This window comes from Carica papaya, chromosome 6 (genome assembly GCF_054855325.1).
Source record: "Carica papaya isolate Zhongbai chromosome 6, ASM5485532v1, whole genome shotgun sequence".
Classification (NCBI taxonomy): Eukaryota; Viridiplantae; Streptophyta; class Magnoliopsida; order Brassicales; family Caricaceae; genus Carica; species Carica papaya.
The window spans coordinates 3,102,910-3,124,874 of NC_142314.1; the positions used below are offsets into that span (position 1 = coordinate 3,102,910).

General features: G+C 37.4%; 1 long non-coding RNA gene and 1 pseudogene across 1 annotated transcript; one reads left to right on the forward strand and one right to left on the reverse strand.

Moving 5' to 3' along the window:
- Positions 1-4,819: 4,819 nt before the first annotated feature.
- LOC110816604 (SKP1-like protein 13 pseudogene) lies at positions 4,820-5,373 on the forward strand (annotated as a pseudogene).
- Positions 5,374-7,978: 2,605 nt separating this feature from the next.
- Positions 7,979-10,947, reverse strand: LOC148253219 (uncharacterized). The gene is made up of 2 exons (XR_015812800.1): positions 10,522-10,947; positions 7,979-8,572 (listed from the first exon to the last, which is right to left on the reverse strand). It is a non-coding gene; the product is annotated as an uncharacterized LOC148253219 (long non-coding RNA).
- Between the last annotated feature and the right edge of the window lie 11,018 nt (positions 10,948-21,965).

Here is a 21,965-nt window from a genome sequence, read left to right on the forward strand (position 1 = left end):
TAAAGCATAAGTATGTATTTTATAATAACGACCAAAATTTTATATTATATTTATAACTTATAATTAAGTTCTACGTGGTAATAATTTAAAGTTTATTTTATACTTAAAAAGATAATTTAATTTTTAAACTTAAAATTTATTTAAAATAAAATATTTAAAACTTATTTTCTAAAGTTTTTAAAAAACTCAGCCTCATATTTTGGAATTCATTAATTATCTAATTTTTTAATATTGCATCTATAAAATTTTTCAAACCTTGATATTATTGGCAAATGAAGATACGATTTCTATTTGCAAAAAAATTTAAAATACATGAAAAAAATATAAAAAAAAAGTAGGTAGCATTATAAATTTATAATGATTAAATCTATAAAATACTATTCATCGCTTCATTGTTGGGTTCTATTGAAACTAAAAATTAAATAACTAAAAATGTTTTTTCCGTAAAAAATTTGTTTGGCATCCCATGAGACAACCAATTCTTTTTTTTTTTTCAGATTTATTAAGCAACATCTAAAATAAAAAGTGGTTCAAGTATGAAACTGAAATCACGAACAGAATCCTTTCATTTTCTACACAATAAACCCCAAAGTAGCCTTTGAAGCTAGCCAAGGAAGCTTTTTGTTTTGCAGGAAATGGAGGTTGCTGCGGGATTTTCTTTGCATGTAAAATGCCCGGCAGCCACAAATCCATGTAGTTGAAGAAAAAAAAAACAGGGGAGTTTGCAGGCTGTTTAGGTTGAAACGGGGGAACTTGCAGGCACTTGAGACTAAAACAGGGAAATCTGCAGGAACTTGAAACTTAAACAGGAAAATTTGCAGCTACTTGAGATTGAAACAGGAGATTGTGAAGATCTCTACTTCTACCGAGCTTAGTCATGTTCTCATATGCGGATTGTACGATACTTTAGCTATTTTTCACTACTTAAATTTGATCTACTGAATAAACATGGTCTTGTTTTCCAGCTCATCATACATAAAAAATTCAAATGATAAATTGAGCGATTGACCACGCTATGATGTTTAACATTTATGGCTAATCTCATCTACGAAATTAACAAGCAGCATCTTACCCACTTCAGATTAAATCAAAGCAACAAGAGGTGATCATCCTTTTGTAATTTCAAGCCAAGCATCTCTTAGTGTTCTGTTTTATTAAGAACATCCTTAAGACAACACACGTCTCTCTTCTGCAAAGCGATTATTCTTGCCTAGAAAACTCAAAAATAATACTGCTATGCCATCCGTGCTTTGATGACTTCTCATGTTTGAATAAACTGCAACCAATCAACGACAAGCCAGCAAGGGTCAAATCTAGTACATATAATTGAACTAGGTACTGTTACCTTTGGCACTGCTAAGCATATCATTGATATCTAAGGTATATCAGACCCATCTTTCATAGTACTAAGGATCTTAGAAAGTTAAAATTAGTGCATGATCTGCTGCGATGAATTGGCTTTGATGGGGCTAGAAATGAATACTGGCTAATGAATTATCACATGGTAGTGCTTTCCTGATTGACTTAATTGCAGAAAACATGATGCACTAAACTTTAATGGGAAACAGCTAAGGACAGATCAGGAAAGAAAAAAGTAGAGGACCCCTTTTCTTTTCACATAGTCATAAAACACTGTCAAAGTGGATTCACTTCATGTCAATTAAGACATTGAAGACCAACATAATCCCTTAAAAACCAAGTGCTTTATACTGTTAAGATTCGATATGAATAATAAATTTTGTTGTTTCTTGCTATCTTAAGAAAATTTTAGGAAAATTAGTTCAACTATGTTACTTTAGGAAAATTTTGGGAAAATAAGCATATGGGATGTTATAGGTACAGTAAAATAATTCTCCAATCTGATAGATATTTGAACATTTAGAGGCATTTGGTCTGAGATACTACCTGGGACAGATACAAGATCATTGGCTACCTAAACTATCCAAATAAATGAATCAGAGTGGACTGTAGTCCGTACTTGCAACTTTCAAAGTAAAACAACAGGATAAACTGCTAGATGATCATATTTTGTGATGGAAGATTTGAGATAGTGGAATTGCATTAGTGACAGTACTAGTATACTGATAGATTAATGAGAATCTGTACCAATAAGTTAACAATACATCAACCATCTTGCTTTATGAAATCTTCTATCTGCCATTAGAGTATGCAACTTGATCATGATGATCTCTTACAGAAAAAGGAGAGAGAAAGCATGTAATTTTTGAGTCAAATGGATTTGATATTTGATCATACTATGTTTACAAAAATATAGGTTACAGGGTAATTGGAGTGCAGCAGACGATCCGCAATTACGTATTCTTCTTGGCTCAAAAATTGTGACTTAATCTGTCAATTTCCCGGAGACCTAACTAAGGCCCTTGTGTTAGCTTTTCAGATAATCTCTTATTTGGTAAAAAGGTAGGCTGAAATACAGAATTCCTTGGTTAGACCTTCAGCCACAATGAGGATCATCTTATTTAGAAATGACCTCATCATGCGAGAATCTTCTCAAATTCTCTGCCACCTAATGGAACTAATTGCCATAAGTGTCGGAAACAGTCGATTCATGGTACACGTTATAATTATGCTTCCTTCGGGCAGCTTAATTCAGTTTCATAAGCTGCATGTGAGATCAAGGAAAACTTCTTCGCAGCATGGAATTGTTAGACCGCCCGTAGGATGATCAAAGCCGAACTCTTCTTCAGCCTGACTCAGCAAATACTGGAATGAAGGATATTTCAGGTATGAAACAGGCACTACATATCTCTTCTTCTGAGTTTTTCCAACATAAACAGCAAAGTGGCCTTTAGGCACAATTCTGTTCTCTGCTGATAAAAGAACATGCCTTTGAGCCTGTTTAGCATTAGCAAATCTTGGGAAACAAATAGCCATGATAAGAATTTGATGAATTCTTTTCAAGTACTAGAGGAAAGAGAGCTTAGCAATGTTGTGCGTATAAAACTGAGAAATGTGAAGGAAGATTATGGTTTAGATGTGGGACTCCTTAAAATTGAGTGTACATATACATGGAGACATTGATATGCAGGCAATCTCTTAGATATGGATTGAGTGGCAAAGAGCAACTATAACATGGGACATGTTACCAGACATACTTTATGAGAATCACATGGTTTTGCCCACCAAATTGTGACTGAATTTCAATAGCTTTATTCTAAACTTGTAATTGATTCATTGCAATTCATCATGGCTTGCTGTCAAATAAAAATAACACTAGCAACCCGTTTGACAGATATCACCATACCTTGCATTGTGATTTGTTGATTGCAACTAGACATAGCCCGCCATTCGAAGTCTTTTAAAAAAGAAAACTTTCATAACTATTTTTGTTTGTAGAGTATTCTGATATTTGCTTATCTATAAGGATAAGTCTCTACCAAATGCTACATGTTTTTGTCATGCTAGCCTTTGATTAACACTGGAGAAACTAGCTAGTAACAACTAAAGACAAAATACAGTCAACTATTTCTTCAGCCTGTGAGAACTCTGTTCTGATATATATAATGCAAGCATGATGCTGGTTGGTGACGATCATTTTGAACTTATTTATGGCTGAGTTTAAGTGTGATGGGTTAATTTTAAGCATAAAATAGGGATGATGTAGGGGACCAGAATGCAACTTCTTGTCTCTAAATTGAGAGATACACTTATTACTAGGTTATGCTTGGGGATGCTATTTGTTTATAGCGATAACCGATTAGAGTAAGATCGTCAAATTACTAAATACCTAAGTTGGCGGATGAGATATTTACATTCCAAATGGCTACTAGCTATAGTTACCATACAGCAAGAATCATAATTCTACTAACTTGCTAAAAAAAGAATGGCCTTCAGGATGCAACTGAAAACAAAGTCTATGAAGTTCACCTGACGTGTCCTACCACATGCCCTGTCAATGTTGAATCATGTTCCAGACGATCATAGGCTGCTGTGTGTGGGAGATGCTGCTATTGTAAAAGGCATGATTGATTGAGGGGACCCTTTTTTTTTTCTCAGTATTGCAAGTTTTGCCAATCAACTAGTGATATACAGAAATCAATAGTACTTGGAGTACAAAACAAATAATTCGAGAAATCCATTTCTTTTAGATGCTCAAGCTCAAGTCATTAGGTTCTAATTTGGTCATTGTGCCACTGCACCATGTTGGTGCTGGCAAGGTCAGAAGTCCATGAATTGGTGGATGGTTTTCAAGATTAAGTAACTAAGCCTCTGTGTGGTGCCTTAGGATTGGAGTCAAATCTCGCCTAGGTGGTGGAGGGTCAACGAAACTGAAGAAAATGATCTCTCACTACTTTGTATACCCCTTGTTAACGTATAATATAAATAATAAACTGAATCATTTTCTCCTAACTTATTTGGTGTATATCCATGTTCTTGTTTCATCGTAGTGTTATAACCAAATATAGACTAGTGTTATCCTATATATTTTTTCATATCGGCAACTATACTTCTTATTGACTCAAACTAAACCACATGTTTTAACAAATAATCAGGAACAATTGAATGCTTTGGATTCTTTTTTAATATACTTGTAAGATTTGGATACCTAATTTCAATTTTACCAATTCTAATATGCTTACTTCCTAAACAATCATATAGTAGGTAAGCTTTCCCAGAACTGATATAAACAATCCGATCACGAATTTACACCCAAATCCCATTACAGATTGTGTCCGTAAATTCCTCTTTTATCTCTGAATTTTTTTTCTTTATATATGTGTTTAAGAAGCATTGGAAATACGCAGAAAACCTAGAACATCATATCAATTATAATCAAACAAAACCTACCGAAACGAAAATGGCGTCAGGTAGCGGGAACGAGAAGACAATCACCTTGATAACCGGAGACGGCAAGTACGTCGAAGTGGAGGAGAAGGTCGCCATGGAGTTCGCCACCGTCAAATCCTTTTTCGAGGATAATTCCGATGCGTCATCGACTAAGAAGTTCACGATACCTGTCCCCAACGTCTCCGCCGAAATGTTGGAGCGGATTGTCTCCTATGTCAGCGGCATCCTCCCGCTCCGATCGAAGACTGACGGAGAGAGGGAGATCGAAGAATACAACCGTGCGTTTGTGGAGCAGCTGAGCCTGGAGAACTTGAAGGATATGGTGTTGGCTGCAAACTATCTCGACATCAAGGACCTGCTCGATTTGCTTTGTCAGAGCGTGGCCGATGGACTCAAGGACAAGAGCGTGGAGTTTGTGAGGACGTTCTTCGGGATCGAAAATGATTATACGGAAGAGGAGGAGGCTGAGGTTTGGAGGCAGAACGCTTGGGCTTTTGAGAATGTAGATCCTGATTCTTAAGCTCCATCTTCCAGAGAAAGCTTATAGCTGGTTTCCCGCTCTGTTTAAATTTTTTGTTTATGAGAGAACTGTTTGAAATAAATATTTAAATTATAGTTTCTAGTTTAAATTTCTCTATTCAAATAATCAAATCCTTTTCTTTTTTTTAATAAGTCGAATTAAAATTTTATCGTTTAATTATTATTATAATATATTTTATTATTCTTATAAATAAAATTATAATTATTTAAAATACGATAGTTAAACTACAATTTTACAAAACTAATAAATCTCTTTATAATTATGCTTTCATGTAATTAGTCTACAAAATAAATTACACAATGATTAACGAATAACTTTTTTCATCGGCCCATATAATCTTAAAAATCTACGCAATGATCAAAGAAATTATAACTTAAAATTTCAAAACAGTGATTAATAAATAGGTATTTTATAATAACGATCAAAATTTCATATTATAATTATAAATTAAAACTAAATTCTGCATCATTAAATATAGTAATAATTCATAGTCGTTTTAGGTTTAAAGATAATTTAATTTTTAGACTTAAACTACTTAAAATTCGTTTAAAATAAACCATTTAAAACTTTTTTCTAAATTTTTTTAGAGACTCAAACCATAATTTTGGAACTAATTAATTATATAACTTTTCGATAAAAATAAAAATATCACATCTATAAATTTTTCAAATTTTGGCATTATTACTAAATGTAAATACGTTTTCTATTTGCATATGGATCTAAAATATAGGATAAAAATGTGAGAGAAAAGTAAATATATATTATAAATTTATAATAATTAAATCTATAAAATACTATTCGTCCCTGAATTATGTGTTATGAAATTAATGACCCGCTGAAACTAAAAACTAAATAAATAAAGATGTTTTCTCTACAAAAAATTTTTTAGGCATCCCATGAGATGATCAATTTTATTTTTTTTTCAAATTTATTAAGGAACATCTAAAACAAAAAGTGATTCAAATATGAAACTGGAATCATGAACAGAGTCCTTTCAGTTTCTCCATAATAAATTGCAAAGTAGCCATTTGGAACATGTCTAGCCACAGGAGCTTTTTGTTTTGCAGGAACTGGAGGTTGTTGCGGGATTTCATTGCATGTAAAATGCCTGGCAGCCACAAACCCTTGTAGTTGAAGAAAAAAACAGAGGAGTTTGCAAGCTGTAGAGCCTGAAACAGGAGAATTTGCAGGTATTTGAGACTGAAACAGGGGAATTTGCAGGCATTTTATATTGAAACAGGGGAATTTCCAGGCATTTTTAGTGAAACAAGGGAACTTGCAGGCACCTGAGATTAAAACAGAAACTTGCACACACTTGAAACTGAAACAGAGAAATCTGTGGCTACTTGAGATTGAAACAGGAGATTGAGAAAACCTCTACTTCTACTGAGTTTAGTCATGCGCTCATTTGCAGATTGTACGGTACTTGAGCAGTGTTTCACTACTTAATTTGACCTACTGAATAGACATGATCTTGTTTTCCAACTCATCATGCATAAAAAATTCAAGTGATAACTCGAATGATTGATCAGGCTATGATGTTTAACATGTATGCCCTATCTTGCCAAGAAAATTAACAAACGACATCTGACCCACTTGAAATTAAATCAAAGCAACAAAAGACGATCACCCTCTTGTATTTTCAAGCTAAGCATCTATTAGTGTTACGTTTCATTAAAAATATGCTTAAGACACCACATGTTTCTCTTCTGCAAAGTGATTATTTGTGCCCAAAGAACTCAGAAATAATGCTGCTATGCCATCTGTGCTTCAATGATTTCTCATGTTTGGATAAACCGCAATCAATCAACAACAAGCCACTGCAAGGGTCAAATCTAGTACATATAATTGAACTAGGTACTGTTACCTTATGGTATTGCTAAGCATATCATTGATATCTAAGGTATAGCAGACCCATCTTTCATAGTACTAAGGATCTTCGAAAATTGCAATTAGTGCATGATCTGCTACGATGAATTGGCTAAGGAGGTATCACGTGGTATAGTGCTTTCCTGATTGACTTTAAAGAGTTTAATTGCAGAAAAATATGATTCACTAAACTTTAATGGGAAACAGCTAAGGACAGATCAGGAAAGAAAAAAGTAGAGGACCTCTTTTCCTTTCGCATAGTCATAAAACCCTGTCAAAGTGGATTCATTTCATGTCAATTAAGACATTGAAGGCCAATATAATCACTTAAAAAGCAAGTGCGTTATACTGTTAAGATTTGATATGAATAATAAATTGTGTTGTTTCTTACTATCTTAAGAAAATTTTAGGAAAATAGTTCAACTATTTACTTTAGGAAAATTTTTATGGGATGTTATAGTTACAGTAAAACAAATCTCAATCTGATAGATATTTGAACATTTCGAGGCATTTGGTCTGAGATATACCAGGATCAGACATCGAGATCATTGGCTATGTAAACTATCCAAATAAATGAATCAGAGTGGCCTGTAGTCCGTACTTGCAACTTTCAAAGTAAAAATGACAGGATAAACTGCAAGTGATCATATTTTGTGATGGAAGATTTGAGCTAGTGGAATTGCATTAGTGACATTACTAGCATACTGATAGATTAATGAGAATCTGTATTCACGAGTTAATAAACATTACCCATCTTGCTTCACGAAAACTTCTATCTGCCATTAGAATAAGCAACTTGATCTTAATGATCTTTACAGAATAAGGAGAGAGAGAACATGTATTTTTCAAGTCAAATGGATTTGATATTTGGTCATACTATGTTTACAAAAATATAGGTTACATAGTACTAATATCTCGGCTAAAAAATTGTGACTTGCTGTCAGTTTCCTGAAGGTGTAACTAAGATCCTTGTGTTAGTTTTTCAAATAATCTCTTAAGAGGTTCATAAGCTGCATGTGAGATCAAGGAAAACTTCTTCGCTGCATGGAATTGTTAGACCGCCCATAGGATGATGAAAGCCGAACTCTTCTTCAGCCTGACTCAGCAAATACTTGAATGAAGGATATTTCAGGTATGAAACGGGTACTACAAATCTCTTCTTCTGAGTTGCTCCAACATAAACAGCAAAGTAGCCTTTAGGCACAATTTTGTTCTCTGCTGATGAAACAACACGCCTTTGAGCTTGTTTAGTGTTAGCAAATCTTGGGAAACGAATAGCCATGATCAGAATTTGATGAATCTTTTTGAGTAGTACTAGAGAGAGGGGAGGGGAGCAATGTTGTGCTTATAAAACTGAGAAATGTGAAAGGAAGATTATGGTTTAGATGTGGGACTCCTTACAATTTAGTGTATATATACACAGACATAATGCTATGTAGACAATCTCTTAGAAATGGATTGAGTGCAAAGAGCGAAAATAATATGGGCCATGCTACTAGACATACTTTATGAGAAATCACATGGTTTTGCCTACAAAATTGTGATTGGATTTCAATAGCTTTATCCTAAACTTGTAATTGATTCATTGCAATTCATCATGGCTTGCTGTCAAATAAAAATAACACTAGTGACCCATTTGACAGATATCACTACATCCTTATATTGTGACTATTTTATTGCGACTAGACATAGTCCACCATTCATCGAAAAATTTAGAAAAAGAACATAACTTTCATAATTATTTTTTGTTTCTAAAGTATTCTTGATATTTGCTTAGCTATAAGGATAAGTCACTATAAATGCTACATGTTTCTGCCATGCTAGCCTTAGATTAACACTGGAGAAACTAGCTAGTAACAAGTGAAGACAAAAAACAGTCAACTATATCTTCAGTCTGTGAGAACGCTATTCTGATATATATAATGCAAGCATGATGCTGGTTGGTGATGATCATTTTGAACTTATTTATGGCTGAGTTTAAGTGTGACAGGCTGATTTTAAGCACAAAATAGATTGATCATGTGATTTATGTAGGGAAATCTTCAATATAACTATTTCTGATAGGGATGATACAGGGAACCAGAATGCAAGTTCTTTTCTTCCCTAAATTGAGAGATACACTTCTTACCAGGTTATGCTTGTGGATGCCATTCGTTTACAATGATAACCAATTAGAGTAAGATCGTTAAATTATTAAGTATCTAAGTTGGTGGATGAGATATTTACGTTCCAAATGGCTACTAGCTATAGTTACCATACAGCAAGAACCATAATTCTAGTTAGTTGCTTAAAAAAAGGAATGGCCTTCAGGATGCAACTGAAAACAAAGTCTATGAAGTTCACATGGCCAGGTCCTACTACATGCCTTGTCATTGTCGAATCATTTTCCAAACGATCAAAGGCTGATGCATATGGGAGATGCTGCTACTGTAAAAGGCATGACTGATTTAGGGGACCCTTTTTTCTTCCCAGCATTGCAACCTTTTGCTAATCAACTAGTGATCGACAGAAATCAATAGTACTTGGAGAACAAATAAATAATTCGAGAAGTCCATTTCTTTTAGAGGCTCAAGCTCAAGTCATTAGGTTCTAATTTAGTCATTGTGCCACTGCACCATGTTGGTGCTAGCAAGGTCAGAAATCCATGAATTGGTGAATGTTTTTTCAAGATTAAGTAATTAAGCCTTTGTGTGGTGCCTTAAGATTGGAGTCGACTCTCGCCTAGGTGGTGGAGGGTCAACAAAACTGAAGAAAATGATCCCTCACTACTTTGTGTATCCCTCGTTAATGCATAATATAAAAAATAAACTGAATCATTTTCTCCTAACTTATATCGTGTATCTCCATGTTCTTGTTTCATCCTATTGTTATAAACAAATATAGACTAGTGTTGTTCTATATTTCTTTTATATCAACGGCTATATTTTTTACTGACTTAAAACTATGTCACATTTCTTTTAATAAATAATTGGAAACGATTGAATTCTTTGCATCCTATTTAATATAATCTAATTTTAATTTTACCAATTCTAATATCCTTACTTCCTAAACAATCTTATAGTAGGTAAGCTTTTCAGAACTGATATGCACAATCCAATCACAAATTTAAACCCAAATCCATTACAGATTGTGTCCGTAAATTCCTCGTTTATCTCTAAAGATTTTTAGGGCTCATTATCTATATATGTGTTTAAGAAGCATTGGAAATACGCAGAAAACCTAAAACATCATATCAATTATAAACAAACAAAACCTACCGAAACGAAAATGGCGTCAAGTAGCGAGAACAAGAAGACTATCACCTTGATTACGGGAGACGGCAAGTACGTCGACGTGGAGGAGAAGGTCGCCATGGAGTTCGCCATCGTCAAATCCTTTTTCGAGGATAATTCCGATGCGTCATCGACAAAGAAGTTCATGATACCTGTCCCCAACGTCTCCGCCGAAATGTTGGAGCAGATTGTCTCCTACGTCAACGGCTTCCTCCCGCTCCGATCGAAGGTTGACGGAGAGAAAGAGATCGATGCATACAATCGTGAGTTTGTGGAGCAGCAGAGTCTGGAGAGCTTGAAGGGATTGGTGTTGGCTGCAAACTATCTCGACATCAAGGACCTGCTCGATTTGCTTTGTCAGGGCATGGCCGATGGAATCAAGAACAAGAGCCTAGAGTTTGTGAAGAAGTTCTTCGGGATCGAAAATGATTATACGGAAGAGGAGGAGGCCGAGGTTCGGAGGCAGAACGCTTGGGCTTTTGAGAATGTAGATCCTGATTCTTAAGCTCCATCTTCCAGAGAAAACTTACAGCTGGTTTCCCGCTCTGTTTAAATTTTTCGTTTAGGAGAAAACTGTTTAAAATAAATATTTAAATTATAGTTTTTTGCTTAAATTTCTCTTTTAAAATAAAATTTTATTCTTCTAATAGTCGAAATAAAATTTTAATTTTAAAAAATAAATAACTGTTGAGTCTAATTAATTATTATTGTGATGCAATTTATTATTTTATTAACCTCATAAATAGAGTTGTGATTATTTTAAATATAAAAGTTGAATTATGATTTTACAAAATTAATTGATTTCATTGTAACTATGTGTAAACACCGGAGTGCAAATAGAAAAAAATAGACTAAAAAATATAAGATACAAAAGTGCTAGAAGAGAATTATGGAAATATCTACAGAAAATCTAAATTCAAAGGTATTTAATCTTAGGCTTGTATGGATGACTTTCAGGGTAGTTAATTTGATGGGTGATGTTGTATAATAATAACATAATATGACAATGATAAAATTATATTATGTTTGGAAATATTATGCATTAATATATAATAATAATATTTTTTTATTTAAATTAATAAAATAGTATGATTGTATATTAAATTAAATTATCTATTTTACATTTATTTTATTGTATATAATAATAAATAAAAAAAAATTATTCGACTTGCAAATATATATATATAATTAAATAAATAAATGAAATAAAAAAATCAAGTGGCAATACTATATATGTATATATATATATATATATATAATTAAATAAAAGAAATTAAAGAAAAAAAAAGAAGATGATTTTTGTATATTTCTATTATTTTTTTATATTCCTATTTTTTTATTATTTTTATATATTCATATTATTTCTGTTATTTTTGTATATTAATATTGTTCTTATTATTTTTTGTATTTTCTATTACACAAATTATTTTTATATATCAATTATTATTTTTAATTTTTGTATATTTTGAGAAGACAAGGATCTTATTGCTTATTAACTTTTTGGTTAATATATATATGATAAATATAAAATTAAGAAAAGATGGTGAGAGTATAAATAAAAACAAAATTTTTTACCACTCAAATCTGAATACATATTTTCTTAAATCAGAATCATGTATCATATTATGTGTAAGATTACAAAATCTTTATTTAATTTATTATGTAAAAAAAAAATTGCACAATGATAAAAAAAAAATTACTTTTTTCATCAGCCCATGTATTTAGAAATCTACACAATGATTAAAGTAATTATGATTTAAAATTTCAAACTAATAGTTATTAAGTAGGTATTTTATAAAAACGATCTGTATTTTATTTTATAATTATAAATCATAATTATAATCTACGTTGTTTAAAATCATTATACCTATTTTTTGAGTAATTTTTTAGAGCTCATTAATTATATAACTTTACGATATAGGTTAAATATATCAAATTTATAAATTTGTTTTAACCATAACACTATTGCCAAATGGAGATATGTTTTCTACTTGGAAAGGGATTAAAAAATTAAGAAAAAACGTTGGCGAAAAGTATGTATATTATAAATTTTATAAGGATCAAATGTATAAAACATTATTCACTGTTCCACTGTTGGGTTCTGTAAAACCTATGATGTTTTGAAACTAGAAACTAAAGAAACTAAATGTTTTCTCTACAACAGAGTCCTCTCCCTTTTCTCCTTAATGAATTGCAAAGTAGCCCTTTCAGACAAGTCTAGCCATGGAAGCTTTTTGTTTTGCAGGAAATGGAGGTTGTTACGGGATTTTCTTTGCATGTAACATCCCTTACACAATAACCAAAAACGTATTCAACATATGAAAGAATGAGCTAATTAAAAGAGATACTCGAAATAAAAACTATAAATAGAACTATAAAGTCTTTAGGCGTTTAACTCGCCGTCTTCCTGCGGAACGGGCTCGAGAACCACGTCTTCCTGATTTGAAATGGTTAAGTAAGGAATGAGCTACATTAGCCTAGTAAAGACATCACACTATCTCACTGCCACAGAAGTAAAAGTTGGTAGAAAATAAAAACAAAAACGACTAATGGAGCATAATTTATAACAAACTCATTTATTAATAATAAAAACATTTACTGTTCACTTACCTCGATGAGATTCATGAAAATAACATATGAAAACAATAACATTATAACCATCATGAAATCATATACACTTTGTAACATAATACATGTCATACTTTTGTACTTCAATAATCAGACAACAAATTTTCTCTTTTACCAGCCTACTAGTATCCATGGGGATCCATAGGGGGTCTCCGCTACACGTGAACCAGTAACATTAATAACCTGATTCAAGGGCTGTCCCCATACCCCGTCCGATATGAGGGACCACGTTCCCGGTAGGGTTCCCTACGGACCCGATCCGTCCACCATCTCCCAGGATATCTAGTCAGGCTGTCCACATTATCCATTTATCAATTCACATAACATTTTTCCCTTTTTCTTTGGTCTCAATCATCAAATCATACACAAACACGTAAACAAGTAATTGATACCAAACAAGACAACACAACATCAGGTTCACCATAATTCAAACTATAATAAAAGGCATACTTAACCATAAAATAAATACATCACATACCATACTGCATTTAAAGCTGAAAAATAGATCAAACAATAACTGACCAACAAATACACCAGATTCGGGCTCCATTAGCAACCTTAAGCAATTATACACATCTATTAATTTATAAAATACCGTTTTATCATTTATTGAGCTTTAATACTGTGATAGGAAATAGGGTGAGAGATCCTTACTTGTTTCGGGATCTGAAATTGGCTCTACAGTGTGCCTATGGGCTGTCCCTAAATTCCCTGAATTTTCTTCAAAAAACTGAAACGCACTACCGATACCTGCACGTGTCCCAAAAAACCCCAAATCAGACCTAGGGTCTCTTTTCAGCCAATATCGAAATTCCGGCACGGCGGCTCTGCCGTGCTCTGGCGATGGCACCGTCGCCCGCGGCGGCGATCCGCCTCGGGTTGGCCGTTTTTGATCGAATTCGGCCAAACTTGCATTGGTTCCTGTGATAAAACAACCCTAGGGCCTTCGGTGGGCCAAAAAATAACGAAAAACTGAGACTTACAGGCGACGGTGCTCTCGGGTGCAGCAGCTTCTCCGGCGCGAGTCTCAGTTTGATATTTTGCTGCGGTCAACCTGTAGAGAAAAGGACAGTGATCACAGTGGTGTAAAAATTGCATCGATTGGAAATCGAAAAGGACCTCATCAGAGGCAAAAATCGAGAGAAGCTGCAGCAGCGGCGCTGCTGGACTTCGGCAATGCTTTCCGACAGATTGGCCAGTGGTTTGGCTCCGATTTGGCCATGGGCGGATTCAGCATCGAAAAACGAGCTAAGGGGAGAAAATTTACCTCGTTTGGCAGTCGGAAAACCCTCCGGTGCGGCGGCGGGTGGCGGTGGCCGGCTCCTCCGGCGACTGGTCCTTCTTCTCCGGCGAGGGTACTGGCGGTTAGGGTTTGGGGTTGGGTGTGGGTGGGGTTATTTATAACCTTCCAATTTTAATCTCAGCCGTCCATCACGATTTAATCTGGGCCGTTCGTGCGTGATTGAATCTGGACCATCCACACGCGTGAGATCTGGGTCGTCCGTGCGCGCGAGAACAGATCTTGGCCGTTCGATCGCGCGCTTGCTGATTGCCCACGTGGCCTCGTCCCACGTGGCTTCCCGCGTCAGTGTTCCTGCCACGCGGCGTGTCCTGGTTGGCTGGGGCGGCTGACCGGGCTACTGACGTGGCACAACTTTCCTAAATTATATTTTGACCCTCCGGTTTCCGATTTTCTTTTCAAAAACACTCACAGAATCCAAAATTTCACCCATTTTTTTCAAAATCAATTTCAATTAAATCCTAAAAATAATTTTACCATATTTTATTATTATTTTTATTTTTATTTTTATTAATTTAAATTATATTAAATTAAATTAAATCCTTATAAATTAAATATAAAAAATTAAACTAAAATTCTAATACAAATTAAAAAAAATAAAAAAAATAAATTTGGGTGTTACAACTCTCCCCCCCTTAAAAGAAATTTGGTCCACCAAATTTGCCTCTTACTCTTGATCAAACAAATGAGGATATTGGGCTCTAAAATTTGATTCTAACTCCTAGGTAGCCTTCATTGGCGTGTGGTTCTGCCACACGATCTTTACAAATGATATTTTTCGGTTTTGAAGTATCCTACTCTTTCGGTCTATGATACCGACTGGTACTTCTTCATAAGATAAGTCCTCTTGGAGTGGAAGTAATTCATGAGCCAAGACATGAGAGGAGTCCGGGTTGTACTTACGTAGCATGGATACATAGAACACATTGTGGACCTTGGAGAGCTCTGGAGGCAGTGTTAGTCTGTAGGCAGCAATACTAATCCTGTCTAAGATTTCAAAAAATCCAATAGATTGAGGGTTTAGTTTTCCCCTCATGCCGAACCTACTAATTTCCTTGAAAGGAGTGACCTTAAGGAACATCCGGTCGCCTTTCTCAAATGCTAGATCTCTTCTCCGGGTATCTGCATAACTCTTCTGCCTACTCTGAGCTGTCTGAATGTTCTTTCTGATTTTAACTATTTTAGATGTGGTCTCCTCTACCAACTCCGGGTCGAACAATCTTCTATCGCCTACTTCTTCCCAACAAATAAGTAATGTGCATGGGCGCCCATATAACGCATCATACAGAGTCATGCCGATGCTCGCTTGGTAGCTGTTGTTGTAGGCAAACTCTATCAGGGGTAGATGGTCGTTCCAATGGCCCTCGGAGTTAAGGACACATGCTCGGAGTATATCCTCAAGTGTACGAATTGTCCTTTTTGATTGTCCATCAGTCTGAGGATGGAAGGCAGAACTGAGAGACAGCTTTATTCCCATGGCTTGCTGAAAGCTACTCCAAAACCGAGAAGTGAACCTGGGGTCCCTGTTGGATACCACTGTCACTGGAATCCCATGCAATTTGATTATTTCTCAGATATACATTCTTGCCAACTTGTCTAAGGGGTCGGTCATCCTGATGGCCAAGAAATGAGAAGACTTGGTAAGTCAGTGAACAATTACCCAGATGACGTCATGTTCTGAACCTGCCTTAGGTAGTCCCGATACGAAGTCCATGGTGATGTGTTCCCACTTTCACTCTGGGATCGGTAAAGGCTGAAGTAGCCCACCCGGGCGCTGATGCTCTGCCTTGACCTGCTGACATACTAAGTATTTGGATACAAAGTCGGCTATGTCTCTCTTCATCCCATTCTATCAAAACCGGGGTCGTATGCTTTGGTACATTTTGATGCTTTCGGGATGCATGACAAACTTCGAGTTGTGGGACTCTATCATGATGTCTCTCTTTAACTCACTGTTATTTAGAACACACACTCTGTCTTGGAACCGGAGTAACTCATCGGCAGATACTCAAAATTTCGAGCTCGCTCCCTGTTCTGTATTAATTTTGCTGGCTAGTAGGGCGGGGTCGACTGACTGGGCTTCTCTTATTCTCCGAATTAACTCGGGCTGGACTGTCAGACGGCCCAAACATGTGACTCTCTTCAGATCCTGAAGTCGAACATATTATGTGGCCCCAATTTGCCCGCATTCTGAAACCATCAAATGGGTTAAGATACCTATACTTTTCCTGCTGAGAGCATCTGCTACCACGTTGCCCTTACTTGGATGGTATAAGATATCACAATCATAGTCTTTAAGGAGTTCCATCCACCTTCTCTGATGCATGTTGAGATCCTTCTGGGTAAATATATATTTCAAACTCTTATGATCGGTATAGATTTAAAAGGTCTCTCCGTATAAGTAGTGGCGCTAGGTCTTCATGGCGTGTATGATTGCGGCAAACTCCAAGTCATGGGTGGGATAATTCTTCTCATGATTCTTTAACTGCCTAGACCCATATGCTATGATATTTCCATGCTGCATCAGGACACAACCCAGGCCTAGATATGAGGCATCACTATAAACTGTATATCCTCCCGATCCACTCGGTAAAGCCAGTACGGGTGCAGTAGTCAGCCGCTTCTTTAATTCTGAAAAACTTCTTTTGCAGTCCTCATTCCACTCAAATTTGGCATTCTTCTTTGTGAGTCGGGTTAGAGGAGCTACTAGGCTGGAGAATCCTTCAACAAACCTGCGGTAATAACCTGCCATCCCCAGAAAACTCTGGATTTCCTTAACTGATGTCAATTTCTCCCAGTCAAGTACTGCTTCAACCTTTTCAGGATTCACTGATACTCCTTCCTTCGATATGATGTGTCATAGGAAGGCGGTCTGCTCAAGCTAGAATCCACACTTACTCAACTTTGCATATAACTTCTTGTTTCTGAGGACTTGCAAAACTTAGGCAAGATGGTGAGCATGTTCTTCTCTACTTTTTGAGTAGACTAAGATATCATCGATGAACATGATAATAAACTGATCCAAGAACTCTCTGAAGACTCTGTTCATCAGATCCATAAAGATTACCGGAGCGTTGGTTAGCCCAAATGGCATGACCAGGAACTCATAGTGTCCGTACCTGGTTCGAAAGGCCGTCTTGGGGATGTCTTCTGTTCTTATCTTCACTTTATGGTAACCTGATCACATGTCTATTTTAGAGAAGACTTATGCACCCTGCAGTTGATCGAAGAAGTCATCAATTCTGGGAATGGGATATTAGTTTTTGATTATAACATTGTTCAATCCTCTATAATTAATATACAGTCTCAACGTCCCATGTCCCTTCCTTGCAAAAGTAACTTCGGCACCCCAAGGGGACACACTGTGTCTAATAAAACCACAGTCTTGCAATTCAGTGATCTGTTTCCTCAGTTCTTTCATCTCAATGCGGCTCATTCGGTAAGGAGCAACCAAAATGGGCTGGGTGCCTGGCTGTAAGTCTATAGTGAACTCAACTTTCCTGTCCACTGGTCGTTCGGGTAGTTCGTCCAAAAACACATCTGAAAAGTCTCGGACTACCGGAATCTCTTGGATATAAATTTTTTTATTGGGCTTGCCTAGTTAGAGAAAATAGCAAGATTAAGGTACAACAAAAAATTAAAAAAACTTACCATCAAGGAATAAGTACTAAATGATTTTATTAATTTGTAAATGGCTCCTCATTGGGAGGATTAAATACAACTTTCTTGTTAAAGCAATCTATGGTGGCGTGATGCGCCGCTAACCAATCCATTTCTAAGATTACATCAAAATCCTCCGTGTCTAACCCTATCAGGTCTACACTCAGTTTTCTATTTGCTATCTCCACGGCACAAGCCCTGCAGATAACTTTCCCTAGTAGTGTTTCACTCTCAGTAGTAGACACAAACAACAATGAATCAAGTTTATCAGGTGATACATTAAGTTTGGAAGCAAAAACATGTAAAACAAAAGAATGCGATGCACCAGTGTCAAATAAAACATGAGCAATATGGTCACAGATAGTATACATACCCTGTACCACGCTCGGGTCGGCGTCGGCATCCTGCTGGATAAGGTTGTAAACCTTGCCCTGAAAGGGAGGTCTTCCTTAGTTCTGGTTCCTCGAGCACTCTCTCGCATAATGCTGGGGACTGCCACATATGCGACAGGTGTTGTTGAGGTGGTAGCATGGTCAGTCCCCGTGATCCCTGCCATAGTGCTGACAGATCTTTCCACGTGCTGCCCTTAGAGCCTGAGGAGGGGCCTGGATCACTGGTCTAGGCCTCTTATTTGGTTGGACCGGCACAATAGGTGCTGGTATGCGGGGTGGAGCTGAGGGTCGGTGACTCCCTGCTGACTGAGAATGGGTGTTGAAACTCCTCTCCACAATCTGTGCCTTTACTAGAACGGCTGAGTATGTCTTGAGCTCTAGTACCAATAAGTGTTGCTTGATTTCTGGGCAGAGGCCCCACTGGAATCTCCTGGCCTTCCTGCCTTCATCCATCAATGTCTCCGGGGAGTATCAGCCTAGGTCTAGGAACTTATTAACATATTCTGATACCGTCATGTTTTCCTAAACCAGCTGAACAAACTCCATCTCCTTTAGGTATCGGATGTACTTAGGGAGATACTCCGCATGGAAGGCCGCTAAGAACTGCTCCCAAGTGGCTGGTGTAGGCAGGGTGGTCTGCTTGAGCTTCCATCAACGACCTACTTCCCCTATCAGCATGTAGGAAGCAAGGGCAGCTCTCTGCTCAGGAACCACTCCCAAGGTCTTGAAAGCTCTCTCAGTCTCCGTCAACCAATACTGGACATCTTCGAAAGAGGATCTCCCTGCAAAAGTGGAAGGGTTCAGTCTTCTGTACCTCTCTATATAGCCTGGGTCAATCAAGGAAGGAGCTGGGTCCTGTGGAAGAGGGACTGGGCCCGGCTGGGGATAGACTGGGGGGCCCTGTGGTGGCACCTGCTGATATGGTGGGGGCACCTGATTGTACTGTGGCGGTGCCGGGCAGTACGGTGGCTGGGGCATTGGTTCATACTGCGGCGGTGGTGCCGGGTGGTACTGTGATGGAGCAGGATCGTGCCGGGGTGGCTCGGGATCTGCTTACTATAGTGGGGGCTCAACTCGTGGTAGTGGGGGAGGTTCGGGTAACTCCTTTCTCTCCTCTCGACCCTGCTGGGCGGTCATGATCCTTTCCAACATCTCAAATATTCTGTCCACATCTTCTCGAAGCGAATCATCCCGAGCTGCTCGGTTTAGTGGGGGTCTACCTCTCCTCATTTCTTTGCACCTGCATTTCACACGAAAGAGTTGAGTAACTATTTATTGGTAGGTATTTCTCTAAGCATTATTGTGTAAGAGATGAGTCTAAGGAACGCGGCTCTAATACCAACTGTAACAGCCCCAGAAATTTGAATGAAAATGTATGTATTAAAAATCTTTAAATACGGAAGCGTAATAAAAATTCTGATTAACATCTCTTACACAATAACTAAAAACGTATTCAACATATGAAAGAATGAGCTAATTAAAAGAGATACTCGGAATAAAAACTATAAATAGAACTATAAAGTCTTTAGGCGTCTAACTCATCGTCTTCCTGCAGAACGGGCTCGGGAACCACGTCTTCCTGATTTGAAATGGTTAAGTAAGGAATGAGCTACACTAACCTAGTAAAGACATCACACTATCTCACTGTCATAGAAGTAAAAGTTGGTAGAAAACAAAAACGACTAATTGAGCATAATTTATAACAAACTTATTTATTAATAATAAAAACCTTTACTGTCCACTTATCTCGGTGAGATTCATGAAAATAACATATGAAAATAATAACATTATAACCATCATGAAATCATATACACTTTGTAACATAACACATGTCATACTTTTGTACTTCAACAATCAGACAACAAATTTTCTCTTTTACCAGCCTACTAGTATCCATGGGATCCATAGGGGATCCCCGCTACACGTGAACCATTAACATTAATAACCTGATTCTAGGGCCGTCCTCATATCCTGTCCGGTATGCGCGCCAAACATATAAGATCTCCATACCCCGTCCGATATGAGAGACCACGTTTCCGGTAGGGTTTCCTATGGACCCGGTCCATCCACCATTTCCCAGGATATCTAGTCAGACTGTCCATATTATCCATTTATCAATTCACATAACTTTTTTTTCCTTTTCCTTGGTCTCAATCATCCAATCATACACAAACACGTAAACCAGTAATTGACACCAAACAAGACAACACAACATCGGGTTCACCATAATTCAAACCATAATAAAAGAAACCATGATTCATGCATATGTAACCATAAAATAAATACATCACATATCATACTGCATTTAAAGCTGAAAAATAGATCAAACAACAATTGACCAATAAATACACCAGATTCGGGCTTAATTAGCAATCTTAAGCAATTATACACATCTATTAATTTATGGAATGTTGTTTTATTATTTATTGAGCTTTAATACAGTGATAGAAAATAGGGTGAGATATCCTTACTTGTTTCGGGGTCTGAAATCGGCTCTACAGTGTGCTTACGGGCTGTCCCTAAATTCCTTGAATTTTTTCTAGAAAACTGAAACGCATTATCGGTACTTGCACGTGTCCCAAAAAACCCCAAATCAGACCCAGGGCCCCTTTTCGGCCAATATCGGAATTTCGACACGGCGGCTCCGTCGCCCGCGGCGGCAATCAGCCTCGAGTTGGCCGTTTTCGGCTGAATTCGGCCAAACTTGCATTGGTTCCTGCGATAAAACAACCTTAGGGCCCTCGGTGGGCCAAAAAATCACAAAAAATCGAGACTTACCGGCGGCGGTGCTCTCGGGTGCGGCGGCTTCTCTGGCGCGAGTCGCGGTTTGATGTTTTACTCCGATCAACCTGTAGAGAAAAGGACAGTGATCACAGTAGTGTAAAAATTGCATCGATCGGAAACCGGAAAGAGCCTCATCGGAGGCAAAAACTGAGAGAAGCTGCGGCAGCGCCGCTGGACTTCGGCGGTATTTTCCAGCTGATTGGCCGGTAGTTTGGCTCCGATTTGGCCATGGGCGGATTCAACATCGAAAAACAAGCCAAGGAGAAAAAATTTACCTCGTTTGGTGGTTGGAAAACCCTCCGGTGCGGCGGCGGGTGGCGGCGGCCGGCTCCTCCGGCGACTGGTCCTTCTTCTCCGGCGAGGGTACTGGCGGTTAGGATTTGGGGTCGGGTGTGGGTGAGGTTATTTATAACATTCCCCTTTTAATCTCAGCCGTCCATCACGATTTAATCTGGACCGTCTGATCGTGCGCACGCTGATCGCCCACGTGGCCCCGTCCCGCGTGGCTTCCCGCGTCAGCATTCCTGCCACGCGGCGTATTCTGGTTGGCTGGGGCGGCTGACCGGGCTACTGACGTGGCTACTGACGTGGCACAATTTTCCTAAATTGCATTTTGACCCCCCGGTTTCTGATTTTCTTTTCTAAAACACCATCAGAATCCAAATTTTCACCCATTTTTCCCAAAATTAATTTCAATTAAATTCCAAAAA